We start from the raw sequence: 7,983 nt of genomic DNA, 5'->3' as shown, positions 1-7,983 counted from the left end.
AAGGAAAAGAGGGAGGGAGGAAGCAAAAGGAGAGACAGGAGAGAGGAGAGAGGAAAGAGAGAGAGAGGGAGAGAGGGAGAGAGAGAGAGAGGAGAGAGAGAGAGGAGAGAGAGAGGAGAGAGAGAGAGGAGAGAGAGAGAGAGAGAGAGAGAGAGAGAGGAGAGAGAGAAGAGAGAGGGAGAGAGAGAGAGAGAGAGAGAGAGAGAGAGAGAGAGAGAGAGCCCTAAACGACTTATCTTATAAAAGCTCAAACAAATTAGGCCCACAGTCCAGCATGATCGCAATGAGCTGCAACCAAATGAAAGCTGCTTTCTGTAGTTCCCTGAGTTGTCCCTACCCCATCCTCCTTTAAGGGCATTCAGAACATTCACACCCCTGCCTCACCACAGGCATTTACTCACGCGCCTCCTTACTCATACCCAGGTCAGAAAGCACCATCTAGACAGTGCTCCACAAACGAAAACTATAAGACACGTGCAGTAAGTTCTGTGGAAACAATCAAGGTCAGGGCTTGGAAGACTGCTCGGTCAGTAGAATGCTTACTGTGCAAGCTCAAAATCCCGCATTTGCTCTCCAGCGCCCGTGTAAGAAGTGGAGCACAGTGGTGGGCATCGGAACTCCCAGTAAAGACCAAAGGCTACTGGGATTTATGGCCGTCCAGCCTGGCCTGATTAACTGCTGAGCTCCAAGTTAAGCGAGGGACCCTGTCTCGGAAAACAGTGAAGAACTGAGGGAGACCCCTGCCGCGGTCCAGTCCGGAATGGTGGGCATAGGTATCAGGTTATTGCCAACGCCCTGAAAGTCTCAGAAAATAGTGTCTGTGTTTTCCTTGGTTTGCTCCTAACATGCTTCTTAACAGCTTCCGGAGAAAGAATGCGTAAGAAGCTGTGTTTCTTTTCAGACAGCTCTGCGCTCGCGGGATGATAGCTCGGCTGCAAGTTGAATCCCGTGTCTGACCCTTCGCAGTTCCGAAGGCAGTGTTCCACTGGGCTTCAACTCTGCCTTTCAAGTGAGACCTGAGCCCACTCTAACGAACGATTCATTTTAAGCAGCATGCTTTTTGCTCTTTCTAAGAAAGTCGGTGATAGGGTGGATGGACAATTGTTTTCAGCCATGGCGCTATTTTGATGGGCACCTGGGGGCCTTGACAGTCTAGAATTCATGTTTTCCTACTGTGCGCATTGTTTGAATTCTTTCCTTGACAACACCTGACTTTACCCCTCCCTCCCCCACCTCTCTCTCTGTCCAATGCAAATTATTTAGACCTCCTGAGTGTTTCTGTGATCTTAGCATTTTTACGAAATATGAATCCATCTAGCGGGACTTGGGTTTGTTCTTTTAATTTACTATGTTTTCGTTTGTTTATTTCGAAAGGGGAGGTGCAAACCACGGCCAGGTATGGAGGTCAGAAGACAACTTGCAGGCGTCAGTTCTCAGTTTCTATCACGGGAGTCCTGGGGATTGAAATCAAGTCTTTAGGCTTGGTAGCAGGCTCCTCAACTCATCGGTCATCTCCCTAGCCCATCCATCAAAAGCAGGCTCTCTGTCATCTAGGCTGGTTTTGAACTAGCTATGTAGGCAAGGATGACCTAGAACTCCTGACTCTCCCACCGCCACCTCCTGAGTGTTGGGGTTTACAGGCCTGTGCCACCCCCAGCTAGTTTATGCGGTAATGGGGATCAAACCCGGGATTCTCCGTTTGCTAGGCTAGCACTAACTGAGTTACATCCTCAGTCCCATTTTAGGTTTTTTGAGACAAACATCTCCTGCAGCCCACGCTGACCTGTCTTTTTATTCTCTTTTAGGAGAGGTTTCTTCAAGTTGCCCATTCTAAGACTGAATTTTTCTCTCTTTCTATTTTTTACTCTTCAGAGATGGGGACTGAAATCGGGGCCTGCATATGTTAGGCAAATTCTCCACTACCAAAACCTGCAGCCCCTGGCAGTGATTTTTAGTATAGCTCCTTTTTGTTCTCAGTATATTATGTTTTTAGTGTCCTGTTCTTACATCCTAGTTATAGTGTCTTCTGTGCCTCGGGATGTTAAACCGTTCTTTCCTCTGTTCCATGAATTTTTTTCTTCCTGTCTGATTTGTTTCTTCCAAACTCTTTTTTTTTTCCTGTTTACTTAGGTATTTGTTTGGCCTTTCCTGTTAGAAACCTTCCCCAGATGTCTGGAGATCCTTGGCCATCTGTTCTTCTGAGGAATGGGGAACTGAACTGCCCTGCAACACACAACAGGTGGGCTTCGTAACTGGAGGGTTTCACTCCGCAGTGTGATCACCCCGAACCATTTGTTTGGAAAACCCCAGTGTTGATGCCTTTAGAACCCTCTTTCTAGTGATGCTTGGACTCTCCAGGAAGGACTTCTCTTATCTTCTGCTGAAGCATCAGGGCCTGGCTGCCATCTTTCTTGGAAAAGTACGGAGTAACCCCGGACGAACAGTTTACTCCATGCCCCCTTTGTGTATAGATTCAGCAGGTCTCGGTGCCCTCACCAAAGAATAGAGTTCCAGTCTGCTGCGGGAATGCCCAGTCTAGGTAGCCAAACCAAGCAGAGCTCTTTTGTGTAGGGGGAGGTGTAAGCATACTTGTGTGTAGAAATACAAATGCAGGGGGCAGAGATAAACATTTGATGGTTTTGTTTGTTGTTCTGTTTATTTGCTTGTTGAGTTTCGTTTTGAAACAGAACCCCAGAATTCATGTTTTGTTTTTTTTTTTCTTTTTTTTTTTCTTTTTTCTTTTTTTTGGAGCTGGGTACCGAACCCAGGGCCTTGCGCTTCCTAGACAAGCGCTCTACCACTGAGCTAAATCCCCAACCCCCAGAATTCATGTTTTTAAGAGAGAAAAAAAGTTGGATGTGATGGTCCACACTTGTGATTCCAGTGTTGGGAAAAGGTGGGGCAGGAGGATCACTGGTGTTCACTGAATAGCCAGCTCAGTTTAAGGGAGTTCCAAGCCAATGAGAGAGACCGTCTGGGGAAAAAAAGTGGATGGACGGCTTTGGCTCCTGAGGAACATCTGAGGTTGTCTTCTGCCCTCCACAAACACACATGCCGAGTATGAACACACACACTCACATTTGCACCTATGTGAGGCGTTCACACACACACACACACACACACACACACACACCCCTAATTGGCACGATGTGAGGTGTCAAGTTTCACAAAGAGCAAAAGCAGATGTGTGATTTCAGCCTGACATCTGCATCCAGCCCTCCCCATCCTGTATCGACTTCTTTGCTTATGTGTACCTTACCAGACTGGAGCATGAGCGCTGACCAGGGCACAGACCCGTACGTTTTGGTCACCTCGTTATCCTCAGCTCCATGCACATGGAAAAATGGGCAAGAGGAGTTGACAAACAAATGAACCAAATGAACCAGGGTGAGGAAAAGGAAGTCTCCTCCAGCCCCATTCTGCCAGCTCCTTACTCTCTCCCCTTCCCAAGTTCATGACCACAAGCATCCTTGCCACACCCTAAGACATCCGTCCCCTACACTGCAGTCTTCATTTCGTCCTGGTCCTTACTCATCTTCCTCGCCTGCTCTAGCTCTATTCTCCACCCGCCTCTGACTTTTACTTCAGTCTAGTTTTCAGTAAAGCAAGGGAATCCGTAGCTGCTGTGAGAGTGCAGAGGAGGAGGGCTTCCTACCTAGATTGTCTAGAAAAAGTGTAATTAAGTCTTTCTTGAAGCTCAGGGGAAATGGAGCGGTGACCCAGCAATCCACCATTCCAGCGCTCACATCAGGCAGCTCACAATTGCATGTAACTCCGGCTCCAGGGCATCCTCTGGCCTCTGAAGAGAGCTGTGTACATGTGTGTATACCCCTACAAAGACTATATACGTATATATGTATAAGTGTATATGTGCATGTGTATACATGTATATGTGTATACGTGTATATGTGTATATCATATATGCACATATATACACATGCACACATACATATATGATGGCTTGGTTGATAGAGCATTTGCCTAGCATGCATGAAGCCCTGGGTTCCAACCCGCACCGCACAAACCAAGTATATTGTGGCTCCTACCTATGATGGCAGCACTTAGGGGACAGAAGGGGAAAGATTGTTGAAAGTCTGTGTGTGTGTGTGTGTGTGTGTGTGTGTGTGTGTGTGTGTGTGTGTGTGTGTGTTCGTGTTCACACTGGAATGTCTGGTCATATGTGGGGGAGTGCATGTGTATGCAGAGCCTAGAGGACAACCTCAAGTGTGGCCCATCCACCCTGCGTTTTGATAGAGCATCTCTCTTCCTCCCAGAGCTTCCTCATGGACTAGCATGACTGGCCATCACGCCCCGGGGAGCTACCTGTCTCCACATGCTCCATTCTAGGGCTGAAAACACATGCCACCTCATCCAGCTTTTTGACATGGTTCTGGGAATCAAGCTCAGGTCCCCACCCTTGAATACAAAATGCTTTACTGCCCAGTTATCTCCCAGATCTCAAATTGAGAATTTTACTGAGTCCAATGAGATGCGAAGGAAGGGGGAGGGGAAAAAAAACCCAGCAAATTCCCAAACTGACAGGAGCAGATGTGTTCATCAGAAGGGAGGTAGATGAGGGAATTAGGGAGCGGTTATGGAAGGAACAGAGAACCATGCCTTTAGACCAGCAGCTCTCAGCCTTCCTGATGCTGCAGCCCTTTACTAAGTTCTTCGTGTTCTGGTGACCCACGGCCATAAGGTTTTCTTTGTTGTTGGGTCATAGCTGTAATTCCGCTACTGTTATGGATCATAATGTAAATAGCTGTGCTTTTCCTTTTGCCACTGTGAAGGGGTTGTTCCAACCCCAAAGGGGCTGAGGCCCACAGGTTAAGAACCTGCGCTAGACAAAGAGAGGCCCAATATACACCGTGCTCGATCACCACCACCCTTCCCAGCCTTCGTCCCCTCCCACCTTAGGAAAAGCCAGGCTGAGTTGAAAAGAGGAAAAAGCTGTTCACTTTTCCCTTCCACTAAGAAAGCATATACTAATTTTTCTGGTATATGCCAGCCCTGAATGAAGAAAGCGCATCTGCTTTCAGAAACTTGGAGCCCAGTGGGCTAGCTGAACCGTAAATCAATCACAGAACAAAACGGATATTTACAAGCACCCAAAAGTGTTAAGAGGGAAGGGAGTGGAGTTCCGTCACAGGTCAGCAGGGCTCCTCCTTAGATGTGGTGGCCAGGGATGGGAGCTCTGAGAAAGTGCCTGGGACACACGGAATAAAACTGTCTCACATTCCAGATGTCCGAGTTCCAGTTTCTCTGCCAAAGGTTATATATGGTTTCATGTAACCAGGACTGGCCTCAAGCTCGATAATGTAGCCAGCCATGGCCTCGAGGCTACAGAGCGTCTGTGTCACCTGTCAAGGACTGGGATTACAGGCACGTCCTGTCCAGCTTATGCAGAGCTGGGAGTGGAACCCAGGGCTTTGTGTCTGCTGGGCAAGTGCTCTACCAAACAAACTGCAACTTGGGCTCCCAGAAGTACCCGCTAGCATTTGGGAGTCAAGCCTTCTCCTGCACTGAGTCCAGTTATTATGGGCCAGCACAGCGTCAGCAGTTCTGATTGGCTGAAGAAACCTATACCCGCCATCTTGAATTTATCTTGCTTCCAAAGGGATGAGTTCATATGTGGGCGTGGGATACAATTAAGGCCAATGAAAGGCTTAGGAAACAGTCCTGTGAGCACATGAGGACCTGAGTTCTATCCCTAGAGTCATCCATGTGCTTGTCTGGTGGTGGTGGTGGTGGTGATGGTGGTGGTGGTGGAGGAGGAGGAGGAGGAGGAGGAGGAGGAGGAGGAGGAGGAGGTGATGGAGGTGGTGGGGGTGATGGTAATGATGGTGGTGGTGGTGGTGATGGTGGTGGTGGTGGTGGTGGTAGAGAAGAGGGGGGGAGGAGGAGGAGGGGGAGGAGGAGGAAGAGGAAGAAGAGGAGGAGGTAGTGGTGGTGGCAAGGTGGCACACATTTGTAATCTCAGCACTGGGAAGACGGAGACAGGTGGATCCCTGGGAGTCACAGGCAGTTATGAGCTGGCTGACATGAGTGCTGGGGACTGAAATGTTTTTTAACTGCAATCCTAATCTATTCTGCAAGCTGTGACCAGCGAGAGATCCTGCCTCAGACAAAATAGCTCCAGAGAAATGACACCCGAGATTTACCTCTGGCCTCTGCACGTACACACTTGCACATGTAGCCAAAGCATGTGTGCATCCAAACACACATGAACAAGTACACTCACAGCAAAGGACAGGGCAAGAGCGATTGCCTGGACTACAGAAGTCACTGCATTCCCTCTTTGTCCCTCAGCAGTGATGGTGAGGGAATTCGGGCTGAGATGTGGTAGTGGTTTTACTGCCGTGAAAAGAGACTCAGAGCTCTAGAGGATGAGAGGAAGGGGGTCCACAGAGATAATGGGGTCCTTGGAGATATGGGTCAACACTTTCTGGAAGCCAGGACTACTTCTAGACTCATCAGACAGCAGTCAGCCAATAGATTCCTTTAATAGTTAGGGTATTTCAAATGGGAGTTTTGGTTTCTTTTCTTTCTTCTTCTTCTTCTTTTTTTTTTTTTCACTTTCAGACAAACAAAATAATCGTGCCAGCTAAAGAAATGACATTTCAGCTAAATCCTGAGAAAGAGGCAAGCTGGGACATAAGAGGAAGTAGCAATGCTCTAAACTGAAAAGCAACTCTGAGAAAGTTCTGGAGGGGAAAAAATCTTCAGAGCATCAGGGAACTAAGAAGAGGCCCCGTGTGAGCCTGGAAAGAGATCAAGCAGAGGCCAGATTGACAAGCAACGGGCTGACTCTGACTTTTGGGCCCTGGGAAGGAACGCGGGGTGGGGGTTGGGTGGGTCTGTTTTTATTTATTTTCTTGTTGCCCTGATAAAATACTTGAGAAAGCAAAGGTTCACCTTGGCTCACAGTTCACAGAGTCCATGGCAGGGACGTCCAGCCTGCAGGGGCTTGAAGCAGTTTGCCAATCAGAAAAGAGAACAGGCAAGGCTCTGCTACACACATCTTTTTTCTGCTTCTACAGTCCGGGATGCCAGCAGAGAAAACGAGACTGCCCATAGCTAGCGGGCCTTCTGGCCTCCGCTAAGGTAATCAAGACAATCCCGCAGCAGCTGCCTCTCAGAGGATCCGAGATTCCGTCAGTATCTAGCCAGCATACAGGAATTAACTTCCTTCTTCTTTAGGGGAATATGGAAGGATAAGTGAGCTCGTATGTGTCTCTGTGTAGAGGCGGGCTGGAGGAGAGATTGCCGATCTGATGGACTGGCTGACCAACAAGCCCCAGGGATTCTCCTGCCTCCACTTGGGATTGTAGGTGTGTGCCGCCATTCTCTCCTTAATGAAGCTCGGGATGATACAGGATTTAGTATATATATCATGGGCAAGGACTCTGTCAACTGAGCCTCCCTGCCCAATTCGTACAAATCTGTAGGCTTCATATTCCACATCAGCACAATGAGAGACAGACTGATTTGCTTCCATTTCGATGATTCCTAATTCTCAAAATAGGAAAGAAATTCACTGGAAAGGGGGAAAGGTGGGACTGCGGAGATGTCTCAGCAGTTAGAAACACTTGCTTCTGCTTCAGAGGACCCAAGCCCAGTTCCCAGCACCCATGTCAGCCAGCTCATAGCTGCCGGCGACTCCAGGTCCAGGGGATCCAACATTCCTTTCTGGCCCCCAAAAGCACCTGCATATGTGTGCACATACTTGTACACATGTACACATAAATAAAAATAGATCTTAAAGAATAAAGATGAAAGGGAGAAATAACATAAGAAAGAGCCCACCTTGGATCAAGAAGAAAGCTAGGAAGCAGAGGCAGAAAAGAAATGTGCCTAAAATGGGACCCTTGGTCGCTGTCCCCGACCCCCCGCCAGGGACGCCTTACTTGACACTTAGTTACCAGGTGCAGTTTTGGCTCCGTGCCAGCGAATATATATATATATTTTTTTTTGGTTCATTTT

General features: G+C 48.1%; 1 long non-coding RNA gene across 1 annotated transcript; it reads left to right on the top strand.

The window, feature by feature from the left end:
• Positions 1-421: 421 nt before the first annotated feature.
• Positions 422-6,905, top strand: LOC148001594 (uncharacterized). The gene is made up of 4 exons (XR_015635879.1): positions 422-773; positions 902-1,009; positions 2,131-2,419; positions 6,583-6,905. It is a non-coding gene; the product is annotated as an uncharacterized LOC148001594 (long non-coding RNA).
• Positions 6,906-7,983: the final 1,078 nt, after the last annotated feature.

The sequence above is a fragment of the Rattus norvegicus genome, chromosome 13 (assembly GCF_021556685.1).
Source record: "Rattus norvegicus strain SHRSP/BbbUtx chromosome 13, alternate assembly SHRSP_T2T, whole genome shotgun sequence".
NCBI lineage: Eukaryota > Metazoa > Chordata > Mammalia > Rodentia > Muridae > Rattus > Rattus norvegicus.
The sequence above is the reverse complement of the archived record's forward strand: the minus strand, read 5'-3'. Positions and strand labels throughout refer to the sequence as shown.